Source organism: Sebastes umbrosus, chromosome 6 (assembly GCF_015220745.1).
Source record: "Sebastes umbrosus isolate fSebUmb1 chromosome 6, fSebUmb1.pri, whole genome shotgun sequence".
In the NCBI taxonomy this organism is placed as follows: domain Eukaryota; kingdom Metazoa; phylum Chordata; class Actinopteri; order Perciformes; family Sebastidae; genus Sebastes; species Sebastes umbrosus.
In genome coordinates, this window is record NC_051274.1 from 19,260,189 (window position 1) to 19,278,469 (window position 18,281).

Below are 18,281 nucleotides of genomic sequence, written 5' to 3' on the forward strand. Positions count from 1 at the left end.
AAAACGCCTCTTATACGATACTACGTGAGTTAAAATAAAATCACCTGGTGTATGTTTAATATTCATGACTTTGATGTCTTTCAAACATATTTAGAACAACACTTATTATATTATATAACATAATTTCAATGTGATTTCAGTGATAATGTCACTAGTTCCTACTTATTCCATAAGCAGCATGAGCTAATTAGTCCATAGATTGTAAAGTGGGAGATTAATGTCAAAGACAGGAAGCCAGACCAGTCCATGAGAGTAATTGGAATACATAAAAAGGTTAATGCGTGGTCATGCTGGGGACAGTATCCTGTAACATGCAGGCAAAGCTCTCGTGTCCAACCCTGAGGAACACCAGACTGACATATCCTTGAAGCGTCCCGTGGGATCTCATTAGGCATATTGATGAGGAGACCAGAGTGTTGAACTCAAGGAGGAAATCGTATCACAGTGGCCAGTGGTCATGTTGGTAGTAGAGTAAGTCTATGCAAGGTGAGCAGACTGTAATGCAATGCTTTGCAAGCACAGATAAAACAATTCAGTTAATTAGAAACACTGTTAACACTGTTTGCTGTAACTAAAGAAAGTGACATATTGCCACCACTAACCAGCCCGTACTGAATGGACACCAATCTGAAAACAGTGCATAGCTGACTTTGAATGCTTACAGAGGTCAGTATGTCCAGTATTATTATTTTTTTGTAAAGCACTTGGTGCTAAGTATACGCAATGATTTCACTAGATTATGTCTGGTAAATTGATTTTTGTAATAATAATTTACAACCAGTAGGGGGAGGTCTAAATCCACAGCATTGGTCCATGAAAAGTTAATAATCCCAGTAGATGACAGTGTGACATTATTTACTCGTTTATACCCAGTAACTCCTCCACTGTCCATTATATGTAATTCTACATGGTTGAAATGCATGTAATAGTGGAGGGGCATGAGTTAATTACAATTTCCAGGCATTTTTTGCATGATCATATACTGACAGAGCTCAACCTATTCTGTGTATAGGCTAGTGAACTGACTACAGTGACTACAGTCATGGAGCATTCACCGCAGCTCAGCCTTTATTCACTCTTAACTGTATATGTGAAGTCACTCTATTCTTTGTAAGTTTATACTCTATGGTCGGTACCTCCATCAAACAATACGCATACACCTTGGACACATTTCTCTGAAAGTGTAGTTTCCCATCTGGAGTTTCTAATAAGATAGACAGCTATAATACACATAGAAAACATATTTCTTCATTATGATTTGTATACTGTGGTATATTCAATTGGCGGCCCGTGTGCCGAATGCGCCCCTTTAACAAACTGAAACCGGCCCTTTGATAATTTATATATCTGAATTTTTTTTTTTTTTTTTTTTAAATGTCCTCCAATAAGAGAGTTTAATCGCCTTCATCAACGTTGCCACTCACGCTATTGGGGCTTTTATGGACTGGTAAAAGCAGTATTATTGTGTTTTTATTAGGGCTGTCAAAGTTAATGCGATAATAACCGTTAACGCAAATTTATTGTAACGCCACTAATTTCTTTAACGCATTAATGCAATATGCAATTTTTAGGTTGTAGCGGGAGCTACAGAGAAGCTCTCTAAGCTAGAGTGAAAATACTGGTATCATATGAAACTAGAAAACCTAAAGAATCCATTGGTATCAACCATGTCATACTAGCTTGTCGCGATGAAGGTTAAATAATGCTCCGAAGTTACGCTACATTTTAGCGAGTAAAAACTGTCATGGCCATTTTCAAAGGGGTCCCTTGACCTCTGACCTCAAGATATGTGAATGAAAATGGGTTCTATGGGTACCCACGACTCTCCCCTTTACAGACATGTCCACTTTATGATAATCACATGCAGTTTGGGCAAGTCATAGTCAAGTCAGCACATTGACACGCTGTCAGTTGTTGTCGCCTGTTGGGCTGCAGTTTGCCATGTTATCATTTGAGCATATTTTTTATGCTAAATGCAGTACCTGTGAGGGTTTCGAGTTTTGAGTTGTTAATTGATTTCCAGTAATAAATATATACATAGATTTTTATAAAGCATATTTGCCCACTCCCATGTTGATAAGAGTATTAAATACTTGACAAATCTCCATTTAAGGTTTATTTTGAACGGATAACTATGGATTATCTATTAACTATGGAAGATCATGTGATTGACAGCACTAGTTCTTATTTAAATAACCTGCTAACATAACACCAAGTTTATGGGTGTTTACATTATTTGATTATTAGAAGATCATCATTTTATTAGTAGGCTAATTAGCCCGTTCATTAGTCGTGTCCTGTTAAGCACAGATATACTTATTTCATTAAAATGCAGGCTGTTTAAGCAGAGGGAAGAGTCAAACAGAATAAAAAAAAGATCTTAAATGCAACATTGTGTTTATTAAAACAATAATCTACTGAAGTTAAAAAGGTGTTTTGGTTTCACATTTAAATTCCTAGCTTTGCAGATCAGATAGGAAATGTAAATGTCCGGCCCCTGGGCACTTCATTGTTTTTCATATCTGGCCCTTCTAAAGGAGTTATTGAATAGACCTGGCATAAACATAATCTCCTAGCAGGTGTTAAGTATTTTTATTTCCTCTCATTTATCATATTGAAATGAATGAATGTTAATGTTGTACTTCAAAGACACACAGTTTAGGTGTTTGTTTTTTCCCTGTTTAAACACAGATATGTTATCATGTTTTGGGGTTGCAGTTCTTGTAATCCTTTAAATCCCCAAATCCTAAACTAGGATCTATCCACTATCCCTCACCTGAGCCAAATCTCCTAAATAGGCCTATGGATGAAACGAATATCACAAGTCAAGATATCATCGCTTGTTTTACAACTTGCAATGTTCTTTTAGAGATTAAATGGCAGATTAAGAAGCACACAGTGAGTGAATCCAGCCAGATCCCCTGCCAAATAGCATATGCAAATGTGTTGGTTGAATAAATGAGAGAATGTAATTGCCATACTGGTTTCCGCAGGTGATGAATTAATATCTCACACTGGCACCCGGAGAGCTTCTGATTATGAACATGTACTTGTATATGCATGCAAACGTGCATGTGTGATGGATTTTATGGTTAAAATCAGACATATGCAGTAACAGCAGGGGATTTCACTGATTAACAAGCCTTATATCGGAGATAAGTAACTCCTCTGTGAAATCAGAAGCTATTGATCAGTTGAAATGAACACCTATGGACTCTCTGCCCTGTATGGAACTCTTCATCCATAAAGATGATCAATTATTTGGCTTATTCTTTGTTGTCATACATGAATTTACTGCAGTAGTTCTGCACCTCAACCCTATGTGATCATTTTCTTGATGGCAGTATGTACACAGAGGAAAGAAAAAACACTGTACTGCCCAGACTCTCAGTGTGGCGTGATGACTTTTAAAGTGTTTTTTACTGTTTTTTGGGGTCATGGTTTGACTGTTGGCACCCAGTATGGTCACCACAAAAGTCAACCAGATATAGTCAGTCCATTCCAGTTCTCTCTCTTTCCCTTTACACTCACTTGCTTGCCTCCTAATACCATCTCTTTGCCATCTGTCTTTGTTTTATCCACTCTGTTTTCACTTACTGATTCTTTGAATCATCTTTGAATTCACTCCGTTAATGTTCTCATGAATGCTTTGTCTCAATAAATGAGCCTGTCAGGAGTTTAACTGTTGAGAAAACTGCTAAAGTAATTGAGTGTCAGCTAAAGCAGAGCAGACATTTGAAATTCAGGCAGCTGGAGTTAGAAAATTTGAGTCGCCTCCACTCTTCATGTGGTAACAATGGTCACTCCCTGACTCTAACCCAGCTACCAGGGGACCTCAGTATTTGTTTAAAGGAATAGTTCAACATTGTGGGATTGATAACACTTTCATGTCTGTAAGGTAAATATGAAGTTACCATGAGCAGCCTGCTAGCTTAGCTTTGCACAAAGACTACAGTCAGCCCGGTTTGCACGAAAAGGCGCATGAATGACACGATAATACGCGTGGCAAAAGCGCGCAATAAGAACGCTGTTCTTGCATTTGGCGTGTCATTTGTACACCATGTAGTCTGACTGTAATGTAAATGCATCCGCATGAATATGCCATACTCAGAGCTAGTGATGTAGAATATAAAGTAAACAGGACTTTCAACTAGGAGACCAGTATTCGAAACTGGTGTTTTGTTTTGTAAGTTACGTGAGCGATTTTTGTAACGTGTTTTCCGTACTTATATTACGTTGTTTCTGAATGTATTTTACTTAGTTTACATACTTATTTTAAGCCCATCCATGACGTTTGTCTTAAATCTACCTAAGTGGTTTTGTTGCATGAACTTAACAGTGGACATTACTGTACAAATGACACACGAAAAAGCTAAAATGCGTCTTTGTGACACGTAGAATGTCTGTGTAATATTGTGTCATATGTAAGCCTACTAGGATGAGAATCAGCACCTCTAAATCTGAGGCCATGGTTCTCAGCAGGAAACCGGTGGATTGCCTACTCCGGGTAGGGAATGAGTCCTTACCCCAAGTGAAGGAGTTTAAGTATCTCGGGGTCTTGTTCGCGAGTGAGGGGACGATGGAACGTGAGATTGGTCGGAGAATCGGAGCAGCAGGGGCGGTATTGCATTCGCTTTACCGCACCGTTGTGACGAAAAGAGAGCTGAGCCGGAAGGCAAAGCTCTCGATCTACCGTTCAATCTTCGTTCCTACTCTCACCTATGGTCATGAGTGTTGGGTCATGACCGAAAGAACGAGGTCACGGGTGCAAGCGGCCGAAATGGGTTTCCTCAGGAGGGTGGCTGGCGTCTCCCTTAGAGATAGGGTAAGAAGCTCAGTCATCCGTGAGGGACTCGGAGTAGAGTCCTTGCTCCTTTGCGTCGAAAGGAGCCAGTTGAGGTGGTTCGGGCATCTAGCACGGATGCCTCCTGGGCGCCTCCCTTGGGAGGTGTTCCAGGCACGACCAGCTGGGAGGAGACCACGGGGAAGACCCAGGACTAGGTGGAGAGATTATATCTCTACTCTGGCCTGGGAACGCCTCGGGATCCCCCAGTCAGAGCTGGTTAATGTGGCCCGGGAAAGGGAAGTTTGGGGTCCCCTGCTGGAGCTGTTGCCCCCGCGACCCGATCCCGGATAAGCGGTTGAAGATGGATGGATGGATGGATGTAAGCCTACCCGTGAGATCGGGTTGCTACAGTAGAAATGGAGAAACAGCTAGCCTCGCTCTGTCCAACAGTAACAAAATCCTCTACCAGCACCTCTAAAGGTCACTAATTAACACGTTATCACCTCCGCCAAGGCCGAAGGCCTAGGAAGGAGGTTATGTTTTCACAGGTGTTGGTTTGTTGGTTTGTTGGTTTGTCCGTTTGGAGGATTACTCCAAAAGTCCGTGATGGATTTGAATGACATTTTTTTGAAGGGGTGGGGTGTGGTACAATGAATAATCCATTAGATTTTGGTGGCGATCCAGATCATGGTCCGGATTCAGGAATCTTTTAAGCATTACGATCAGCCAGAACATTAAGACATCTGGGTATAACATATGCGCAGTGTAACTGATGGCGCATTGATGACGCATGACCCCGCCTTCTTCCTTCAGAGAGAGAGACAGAGAGAGAGCGGGGGGTGGGTTGGTGGGGGAGAACAACTGTAGAATCAGCGTTTTTTCCCATTAAACTCTGTGAAATTACAGTTGAGTTCGACCAAAGCACACTTGGTGATTGTTGGAAAGAGTAACGACGACGGTTTAGGTGAGTTTAATTTTCTCTCTGTCCAGATTGAGGTGTTTTACGATGCTCCGCTACGTGCAGCTGATCTCAACATGAACAAAAATACACGTCGATGATGGTGCAAGCTGAATGGAGGGGGGGGCGGAGGTCTGCGCTCTCTGAGTGCCATTCTAGTATTTTGTCTGTTTAACCTGTACCAAAACCGAAGTGTAAAAACTGAATTTCTTCACGGTTACTGGGGTTATGTGTCGAACTATTTCTTGTTATGTTTTGGGCAGAGCAAGGCTGTTTCCAGTCTTTGCGCTAAGTTGAGTTAACCTCCTTCAAATAAGCATATTTCCCAAAATGTTGAACTTTTCCTTTAAAGAATATACTGCAAGAAATCAGTCTAATCTGTTCACTGTATAGACCTTTCAAACTTGACAACATAAACAGTCTTACTGGGCCCCTTTGTACAGAAAGTAAGCATCAAGGTATCTTCATGTTCAGACTGAATTGTCGTTTTGTTTCACATCATTCATTTTTGATTCAGAGGTCTGAGCAGCTTACTGTAACTGAATGAAGTTGTGAGATTTCTATGTACTATGTCATCATATCATATGGTAGGCCTATTGAGTATATGCATATCTGACTGGTCGGTGTGTGTGTGAGCGAGCCCTGAGCTGAACTCACCATGTCCACAGACAGATGTAGTCGGTTATATATCCAGCGGACACTGAGGATGTGAAAGACTTTCTCTGATTTAAGTCCAATAGGTTGCCATGGGAACAGACTTGAGGTCAGTTATACGTTTTTTTGAGTGGGATACTGTCAACAGCCACTTCCTCTTGAGACACAGGAGGCTTTCAGCACAATGTCTTGTCTCGGGAGTTGTTTGAAACTGTTTTGCTGATGGTAACCTGAAGCTGTCTGAATGTTGCTGTTAGTGGAATTTATTTATATATATAAATATAAAAGGCTCATTCTAATAGAGGAGCTGTCCGCCTGGCGTCCTTTGTGTTTAAATCAATGGCACAATGCTGGGAATTCAGTTAGCCCGAAGCTATCTGCCTATAATTTAAAATGACTAAATTGTCTTTTGTTTTCTTCTACTTACTAAACTTTTTTATACTTTTTATGTTGATTTGTCATTAACCTCTGAAACCCCACTGACCTGCCGGTGGGTCAGTCACCACAAACTCATATTGTGGGGCCAAACTTTGCTTGAATCCCAGAGCAGTACTGCAAATTTTAGCGGAGATCCCAAAGATACCAAATATACCAAATATATCAGGCTGAATTTTGGGGAAATGTGAATGAAATGATGCACATCATGACATCTTGAATATGTCCGTTTGATGGAATGGTGCAGCCATATTAAATCATGGACTCTTGGGTTTGAATATTGCACTTGAACAAGCCAATACAGCATGAATACTGCCATGCAATGTGGAATAAAATGATTCACTTCTACTACTTAAAGGGAAATAAAAGGGGAAAAATAGATGTTAAAGGGTTCATAGACGTAATTTTGGATTCAGTTTAATTTATCTATATCTGCAGCAGTTGTGTTAAATACATTAGACATGGTTGTTACCACCGGTGCCTTAGTTTGTGCCAGCAAAAATGTCATCTCATGCTACTGTGTTTCACAAAAGTTATAAAGCAAAAAGTAACGCTTTATATTGAGGTACTGCATGTCGTCTTTAGCTATATCTAATAAAAGCAGAAAAATGCCCAAAAATAATCTTAAAATAAACTGTTAATTAGTGCATAATAAAGGATTCATTAACCTTAATAAGCATTGTTCTCGCTTTAGATCCAGTACCTGCAAAAAAGCATAGTTAACGATTAATTCCTGCATAGTTAATTACTAATAAATGCATAATAAAGAGTGTATTAATCTTAATAAAGCAACAAAAAAGGTTAGGAAAGGTTTAACAATAATATAATAGGTAAGTTAGTTAAACTCAATAAATGTGTTTGTAATGCTAATATGAACAATTATAATAAACTGATAAGGCATTTATTAATGTTCTTAAGCAGTCTATAAACTCTTAACAAGTTTCTTAGTAAGTGCTTATAAATGTCTTATAATCTAACAATAAACATGCTATTATTAACACTTATATAGTGTTATTAACACATTAATGTTAATAAGCATCTTATAAGTACTTTTAAGGGCCTTATTACCTATTAACTAACACTTATTACAGAACCTTAATATAAAGCGTTACCAAGCAAACTAATGCAGGGCGTTTTAATGGACTACTTAGTCCTCACCATCGAGGCACAATAAAGTGAACTTAATCAGGCAAAGCTAACTGTCCGACTACTTCCAGCTACCTCCTGTGATCCTCCGAGCAGAAGGTTTTTCTTTTCTCTGTCAGTGTGGAGGAGAGCAGAACTGTACAGCCTCAAAGAGAAGATAAAATAGAGTTCAGACTCTGACTCACAGGAAATGACAATGTTAAGAATATTTCTACACTGGGTAGGGTGGGTGCTATAGCAGGGATCTAGCGGTGTTTTAATGTGTGCTTTGTGGGGCTAAGACACACCGTTGTCACAGTATATTATCAAATGCATGCATTGGTTACTAGTGTAATCCCAGCTATAGAGGCTGAGTGTTTGTTGCAGAGGAGTGCTGAGTGTACGCCCTGAGAGGATCTGCAGGGGGGCTTGCTGCACAGCCGGGGAGCCGGGATGACCAAAGCAGAACCCCTGTGTCGCTCGATTGGCGATGGATCTCTGGAGATTCTGGAGTGAAAGATTTGGATTTAAACAAAGACACATCTTACAGTAGCCCGAAGCTACAGATTCTACAGCATGAAAGGCCTCATTTCAACACACTAACTTGTGAATATGTACTGACTGACAGCATCGAGGTCGATGCTTTAGCCACATTTTACCGTCATTGCTCATAGAATGTAATTGAAAACATCAAATAGCGTAGCAATTCTTCCCACATAAATTCATATTTGAACCCATTATGTATGCATGAAATGTTTTCAGAAACTACATATTCAGCTCCCGGGCTGCATGATCTAGTGGTCCAGCAAATTCATCACAGTGGGTCTTTCTCACTGCCTGTACCCTACAGGGAGATGCAAGCTTGGTGAATCCATCTGGTCTCTTAAAAAACATATATACGTTGCTGTGGCTAAATAGAAATCTAGCTCTATCTGTTTCAGCAACGATTCTGAGATGTGATATGATAAATGACCACACATATTTAAAGCCTCAGTAGGCAACACGTTTTTAGCATCATTGGACAAAATTTCCATAATAACCTTTCAGCATATGGTAATTCAAGTGTTCTGAGAGAAAACTAGACTTCTGCACCTCCTCATGGCTCTGTTTTCAGCCTTTAGAAAATCTAGTACATGAAGGGAGTCTTTGATCAATCACAGGTCATTTCAGAGAGAGCATTCCTATTGGCTGTGCTCCGGGCTGGTGGGCGGTGCTTGGTAATTCCTCAGCAGATCTCAACATGGCACCAGAGGACACAGAGCAACATGTTTTTTTCAGATTACCTGTCTCATGCTGTCACGATATAGCGACCGTCTTATAAAAATAACTTTTTTTAATCACATTTGCTCCATTTCTACCCACTGCTGCTTTAAGCGAAAGCTAACTAACCAATTGAACTTTCATGACTTCAGCATCAGAAGACACAGAAAGGTGGAGAGCTATAGAGGTAAGATTATTTATAATACTTAAATTCCAAATACATTGTTCTGCTTCACTGTTTCTCAAATCCACAGCTCAGTCTGACCTTTTATGAAATGTTTGCCACACATGTAGGTCTGTGATGATGAGGTCCCACACTGTGTCTGAAGCGGCCTCAGACAGCTTGAAGCCAGACAAACCACTTTTCACTTGCTGCTTCATTTTAGAAGGTAATGTGAAAAAACATTATGAGTTTTTTTTTTCCTCTTGTTGATGTTGGAAGGTGTTTCTGGTACTAAAGGACCTTGTAACTTTGTTTTGAAAGGTGCTGCATTGATACATTTTAATATTATTATAATTTTACTATCCTGGCACATATCACCATTTAGGCATTTTGTTAATATTGTAAAAAAAAAACAAAAAAAAAACTTGCTTAAAGGAATTATTGACTGACTGGAGGGCTTTGCCAAATGAAGCTTGGTTTTGGCTACTGGACACCGACCAGGTCAGTGGGAGGATTCTTCAGCTCTCACTTCTCATTTTTGTCCTCCATATTGATGATGCCACATGGCTGGTGCCAACCTGACTGATTATTTAGCTAACAGACAACAATCAACACGCTGCCAAAGCTGTTAGGCTGGAACTTGCACTTTTGGATTTAAGTTCACACCAAGTTGTGGGATGTAATCAGACTGTATTCGACTAAAAATACTATTTTGGTTCCAGTGGGCAACCTCTCGGTCTGAAAAGTGAAGCCAATGCGGAAGTGTCTTAAACCTGCATTCTTTCTGATAGCCAGCAGGGGGCGACTCCTCTGGTTGCAACAAGAAGTCTGATTTTATGGAAGTCTATGAGAAAATGACCCTACTTCTCACTTGATTTATTACCTCTATAAACATTATAAACATGAGTTTATGGTCTCAATCGCTAGTTTCAAGTCTTCTTCAATACAGCATGATGTTCATCTAGTAAATTATGGTCTCATATAGAGTAAAATAGACCATAAAGCAGAGTATGCTTTAGGGTGTGGCTACCTTGTGATTGACAGGTCGCTACCACAGCGTTTTCTGTTCTGGGTGATACTAGATATTACATGGGTGGTTTTATTAATATTACTTACCAGTAAAATCTACTTTATCAGATTGTGTTAAATTTATAAATGTTGTACATGTTAAAACTGATAACCAATTTTGACCAATTCAATGTACAAAAGGAGAACATGTTTGTTGGGGATTTTTGAGAAACTCGCAATCCATTTCATCCATTCTTTATAATTTTCAATGCTTTAGAATAGATTTTATTGAGTTTCAGTTTTATTGAGAGTCAAAGCGTGCGTGCACATGGGTTTCTGACGGAGGATTTCTGGCTGGTCAGGCGGAGAGAAAACGTCACAGAATGCATCAGAAATCCACAGTGCATATAGAGCACATTGGACAACGCCTAGGTGCTAGAAAAAAAAAACTGTCATCACGAACAAAGCATTATTTGTTTAGGCTACATTTATTAACTAGAGCATTCACAATAATTACTTAAAATCAGCTGGGGGGAGGCATGTAGAAACAACTGTTTAGAATGGTTTCTCTGTTCTCACTTGACTACCTTGTGATTGGCAGGTCGCTACCACGGAGTCGTTCGGTCTGGGAGTTGTCCGTGTTTTTGCCTTACCACTTTAACTCTTTCACAGTGTGTTTTCAGTTCATGAAAGTTAATTGGGACATTTTGGTTGCCTAAAATGCCTTATTCAGCGTTCGGTTCTTAGCTCCACCCTCTCGTGTCACTTCTGGTTGCAAAAAACAAGATGGCGTCACCCAAAATAACGAACTCAAGGCTTCAAAACGGCAGTCCACAGACCACTGGGTGACGTCACGGTGACTACGTCCACTTCTAACAGTCTATGGTTCACATGGTGGTTCTGCACCGAAACAAACGTTCAGCTGTAAATGGGACAATACATTTACTGTGACACACAAGTATTGCATTATTGTCAGATAGGGGTCTCACAGAAGCTGTGAGGAAACTGCCGAGTGAGACTGTAATTGCCCTGGCTTGAAGGTGACATGGGTTTTGTGATGTGTGAATGTGTGTTTGTTCCATCAGTCACTTTTCCAATACATCTTCCAGTCTGTAATGTGTGTAAGTGTGTGAGCATGTTAGCACATGTGTTCATGTGTGTGTGTGCATGTGTGCCCACTTGAAAAACTGATGTACACTGGAGAGGGACAACAGGGAGTGGATGTAAGCGGGTTGAATTGCCCACTCAGCAAAAAGAGGCATAAAGTCAATGGTGGCAATGAGAGCAATCAATAATACACAGTACAGACTGATAATTAACGTTTTGGTGGTCATTAGATGATACGATTAAGAGGCTTATGGTGACTAACCGCATTGACATTTCATTGGACATTCATCGACAGTATATGGAACATCAATAGCTGCACCCTGTGTGTTGTGTACTGAATGGAAACATAAATGTCTTCGCCCCCTCACCCACAATCACTAACGCTATCTATAACCTCTGTTTTCCTGGGATGAGACACCATTGAAGCCCAGTCATTGGAGATATTATGGGCTGTATTTTCTTAATGGTTCAACAATGAGGCTAATGCTTGAGTTATACTTCTGTGCGGGCTGGTGCGGGCACCTCTTGTGCACGATTTGGACCTGCAGTTTTCAAATCCTTTGTCAGGCGGTCTTTGATTTATTTGATAGGCATGGTTCAAAAATTCCATATACGTTTGGTCCAACACAACTCCATGGCTGGAAAAAAAATATGGAATACAGTAGTTGGATGATGAGCAGGGGCTCCTGTGCCTAAAATTAATAAGATTGTTGTTTTTGTTGTTGTAACAGATGTGAGGTACTTATTTGGAAATACCACCTCCAGGCTCTGATGTCCAACCAAACTTCTGTGGAGTCGGTGCGAGCTCCGCAGATCATCTTTGTGGCTCTGTGGGAGCTCTGCGCAAGCTTTTCCGCGGAAGTATAAATTAAGCATTAGAATCAGCCAAGCTAGCGGTTTTATGAAGCTGTACTCAGACATAGCAGTTCTTTGAGCTAAATGCTAACATTGCATGCTAACATGCTCAGAATGACGATGCTATCATACAGATGCAAAGCAGGTATAATGTTTACCATGTCCACCAGCTTAGCGTGTTAGCATGCTTACACATGCAAATTAACACTAAACACAAATCAGGCTATAACTGAGGTTGATCGGATTGTCATTCACTTTGCAGGTATTTGATCATAAACCAAAATATTGGACAAATTGAAATTTGAACTTGATGATGGCACCAAATGAATCATCAAAGTTATTACAATTCATCCTTAGAGGGATATTAATGTTTGTACCAAATTTGATGGTAATCCATCCAATAGTTGTTGACTTAAAACTACAAATGTCAGGTGGCGTTAAGCAAAAAATCAGGGGATCACCAAAGCCATCCTCTGTTTCTATCTGTACCAAATTCCATGTCAATCCACCCAAGTAGTTGTTGAGATATTTCAGTCCGAACCAAAGTGGTGGACCGACATTGCCATCCTTAGAGCCATGCCGCAAGCATGGCTAAAAGCTATGTTCAGATTTTCGAACATAAGGTGTTGTGAGATATTTACTGGCAGTGATATTGATACACGGACATTTTAGCCACCTGGTGAATTAATGTCCGAACAGGCAGCATGTAGAGAGCAATGTTAACAGAAATGTTTTAAGCCACATTAGTTCTCCAAAACAAGCTAACTAGGTGCCTCTTATCCGGCAGGTCGCTGCTCATTCATTTACCGGCCGGCGACAGAGCAGCAGGCAGCAGCATTAACGTATAATGTAATTCACTTTGAATGGCAGAATGATATACAAACAGGCTCCAGTGTGCCTCTCAGATGCCCTGGAGTGAGGTCTGCATAATTAATTAAGCATCAGGAATGCACAAAAGACATCTTTGTCTGTCGTGGTCGGTTAAACCACAAAAGCACTCAAAGCAGTTTTACTTTGCATTGCTTGTGGAAGAAGAAAGAACACTGAGCAGCAAAAGAATAACAAAATCTGTATTAAAGTTGCTGAATCTCATGTCTTAACAAACAGCTCTTTCTCACAACCTGTCACCAATTCAACATGCACTCAATAGGCAGAATAGTCAACTAGTGGCAATGGTGCCAGACACACTGTTAAAACTACAGTCTGGAAACAATCAACAATGACCCAATGGCATTAAGGACAACATTAGGAGTTAATATATACTGTACACTTGTATATCTTTGCAACAAACCATTTCTTTGTCATGTTCAGTTCTTGAAGACAGAGAGCTGTTGTATCAACTCATTTTTGAGTAAGTGGTGTTGTTACATATTTTTTTTGTATTATATTGAAAGGTGTTTCTCGTACTTTGTCATAAGTAACATAATGTAAGTACAGTGGAAACCTTATAGTGATCACGTCTCGCTGGGTCAAATAAGATGATTATTATAACCTTTTTCTTTATTTCTCATGCAGATTATTGATATTTGTATATTTATTACATGAATATGAAGTAATGAATTGGAGAGTTATTTGCTATTTACTGAATTTTATTGACTGTTTCAAGATATAGTATAGCTGTTTCAAATGTGGCTTCAACTACAGATACTATCCCCGTGTGCATTAGTCTCCATCACTAGCAGCCATGACTAGCCAGTTGTTTGAGTAGACCACACAAAGTAGCCTGAGGAACACCAAGTTTCTCACTGGCTCCTTTTTTTTTATAAGCTTCGAGGTTACGGTTTTGAAAAACATTGAGAGAAAATGACTTTCTTTCTCCCGTCATAATTTTAATGTGCATGCAGCACCAGCCTCAGGTAGCCAGCTGGAAGCAGACGGGTTACCATGAGGCAAATTATCATGGGAGTTAAGTGTTGTCATGTATAAAAAAATCCAAAATGAACACTGTAAGCACACTACTTGGTCACTATAAGTGAATTATTTAACAGCATTTATACAAGAATGATTCTGTCCCAAGCTTTTTGATCCATATAAGCAGTTGATCACTGTAACCGTGATCACTACAAGAGGTTTCCACTTGTAGTAATGATTATAATTTAGGCAGTCGTGTTTGAAATTAATCAAATTTGTTGTCAATTATTCTTTTCTTTTTTTTCAGATTATAGATTTTTTTTTTTTACTTTTTCCAGTTTCGTAATTCCAATTTGTCCACCTCACTTGTTAGTCACCTTTTCATGGAACTTGACGCCTAATACCTTGAGGATCAATAGTTAGGATCAACAGGTTGAAGACCCTTCTGAACACACCTCTCATTAATTAATGATATTGATTGACTCTAATCAGACTATGTCCATGTATCCTGCCATGTAACAGCTGTTATAGTACTGTGAGTAGTTTTGTCTAAGCAGTCTGATGTCTATTGATATATTCCATGCTGTTAATTAACCTACCGGTATAGTACGGCTTGCTGTGCTTTAGTGGTTGCTATGCCAACTCTTGTAGTAACTAAGGAGCCATTTGCTGGTATTTTCTTCCCAAGTAAATTATTTGCCTGAGTATGTCATTGAATACCCACTTCAGTCAAATATCACTTCAAAATTTTGATTAGAAGAGATCAACTAGAAGTGAATAACACTATTTATCATCTATTAAGATACAGATAAACACACTCAGAGCATGAGTGTACAGTGCAGTTAGTGGCGCAGAGACATCATTAAATCTCTGGAGACAAACAAAAGATGATGGTGGTTATAACGGAGGTAGAGGATTATATGATACAGAGCCTGAAAAAAGAATTGCAGCGATATCTATAAAGACCAGCATCCACCAACTGATTGGTTGATAGGAGGCGATGAGATAGTTGATTGATCAATATCTGAATGAAGATTGACAACGAGGTCAGTGGGAAAGACAAAGTAACAATCAAACAACAGAAGAACAGTAGAAAAATGCTCATTTTATGTAAAGCACAAATGTCCTTCCCATAGGGTAGGTGATGATCATCACCTAATAACTACAGCAGTACATGATAACACTTCATTTTACAGGTCCGCAAATTTCATGGTAATTAGGTGATAATTAGCAAGTAACCGATTTGAAATTTCTTTGGAATTACTGCCAAATTACCTCAATATTTACCTCCAAATTTATCGAAAATTACGTTATTATAATCCTAAAAAAAAAATTAGGTTTTTGCCTCACGACATGGTGTGTTGCTTTAACTACAATTTATAAGTTAAAACAATACATACTTTTAAATAATCTTAACTAAAAGAGTAAAGTCAAAGCTTCCTTTTGACTAAAATAAGTAAGTTGAAACTACTCATTGGGACAAGTGAACAGAATGCATGTTAATAAGTGACCTATATTTTGAACTGGCATTGCTAAGTTGAAACAACAAGTACAGTCATGTCAACTTACAGTACAGTGAGCAATCCAAAGCTAAAGTGAACTCAAAATAATGAGTTGAAACAATTAGTAAATCCAATTTGACTTTACTTGAAACTTTAAGGCAGCCCTTGAACTTTTAAGTTTTTAAGTTGAACCACATGTTTTTTCTATTAGTGTGCCGGCGCTGTTTTGAACAGACTTATTGGTAACTGACAACCGGGAACATCTAGCAACAACAAACCATGACAGGCTAATCAGCATTTTGTAATCGCAGAGTAGGGAGCGCCCTGTCTACGGTAAATGTCTTATTATGTATTAACAATGTTCTGGTTCAGAAACACGACAGATACAAATCCTACTTGTCAGCAGTAAGAGGCAGTAAGTGAGGGAGGGGGGGGGGGATATCAACACTATAGACAGACAGAAAACATTCATCAATTTCCTATTTTGAAATCCAGCTACGGCCTAATCTCCAGCCTACAGGGATAATTCATGATTGTGTCCTTCTGTGAGCACATAGCGCGACATGTAAGACATTGATTAGGCAGCAATTTCATCCACGGTTGGCATGCATAGTCGTTCCTAAGGTCGGCAGCCCCAATCTATGGCTATAAGCTGCATGGCTTATATGGTTGCACATAAATAAAGCAGCACAATATGAGCCACTCCCCGTGTGCAGTTGAGCACAGGCTTGTAATCACGCATACAAACACATTTTCAATGCATGTTAAACTTTTCATTCCCCCTGACATCACAATGCTGGAGATTGCATGTCGACCTTCTCTTCCAGAGCACAAAGCAGAATATTTGTGTGTGCGCGTATGTGTGTGTAAATATGTAGCATTACAGGAATGTAAATAAATTAAGAGAGATGTGCATCCATTGCTTTTTCCCCAGAACAGTGTCCCCAGCTGAATATTTCAAATGTCCTCTGACAAGCATCCTGAGAGGTAAAGTTACCTTGGATATTGCATCATCAACAAATTGCCCATACCTAACGGGATGAGAAAGTGCTATAGTGTGCATCACAGCAGAGCTATTTGAGTCAGTAGCAAGCAGAGGTGGCGGAGAGAGGAATATGAAGAGTGACAGAATGAGGAATAACGAAAAACTAAATGAGACTGAAAGAGAGGAACGCAGTGTGAGAGAGATTTGTTCTCACTCTGAAGGCCACAGTGTCACACGGTCATACTCTCTACTGACATTATTGAGACAAAGCTGGTTTTTTTTTTTCAGAGCAATAAATCAGGGATCTAGCAATAAGTCAGGAATCTACCCCTGCAGCTAGTGTATTCTTTTACTGTCATGTGGCGTACACCGAAGTGCACATCGGTAATAAATCAGTATTCAAAATTTTGCCGCTTTGGGTCTCGAAAAGTGCTTTACAAATATGATTTATTATTATCATTATATCATAACTCCATCATCCGGCAGCTAAAAAAAAAAAAAAGCCATTAGAGACTGAGTGAGGTCATAACTCTTTGTCTTTTTATAATTCACCCAAGAGCGATGTTGTGATGTTACAAGGATGCAAAAATTTAAAATAAAAATAAATAAAAATACACTGCTCTCTTGGTTGGAAACAAATGGTTTAATCTTTAACAATGTATTATCTTTGGGCTGTCAAAGTTAACGCAATAACGCAAATTCGTTTTAACGCCACTAATCTCTTTAACACATTTATGTAATCGATATTCCGGAGATTGTACCGGGCTCAGTTTTAGATAATGGTATTATATGAAACTAGAAAACCTAAGGAATTCATTGGTTTAACATATCATACTAGCTTGATGCGATGGAGGTTAAATAATGCTCCAAACTTACGCTACATTTTCGTGAGGAAAAACTGGCATGGCCATTTTCAAAGGGGTCCCTTGACCTCCGACCTCAAGATATGTGAATGAAAATGGGTTCTATGGGTACCCACGAGTCTCCCCTTTACAGACATGCCCACTTTATGATAATCACATGCAGTTTGGGGGCCACTCATAGTCAAGTCAGCACACTGACACACTGACAGCTGTTGTTGCCTGTTGGGCTTGAGTTTACCATGTTATGATTTGAGCATATTTTTTATGCTAAATTCACGACCTGTGAGCATTTCTGGACAATATTTGTCATTATTTTGTGTTGTTAATTGATTTCCAATAACAATTATAAACATACATTTGCAAAAAAGCAGGCTTATTTTCCCTCTCCCATGTTGACAAGAGTATTAAATACTTGACAAATCTCCCTTTAAGGTACATTTGGAACAGATAAAAAAAATTGTGATTAATTTGCGATTAATCTCGATTAACTATGGACAATCATGTGATGAATCGCGATTCAATTTTGTAATCGATTGACAACCATAATTATTTTATAAATTCACCATATGTTTTAATATAAAACCTTACTCTGAAAAGTGAATAGCTTTCTGTACTTATAAGCATTTTGTATTTACTTTTTTGTACTGTGGTTATATGCTTTTTTATTGCACGTCTTAATGCAAATATTTGTACGTATTTCATTTTTATATTCTCATTTCCTTATTTTTT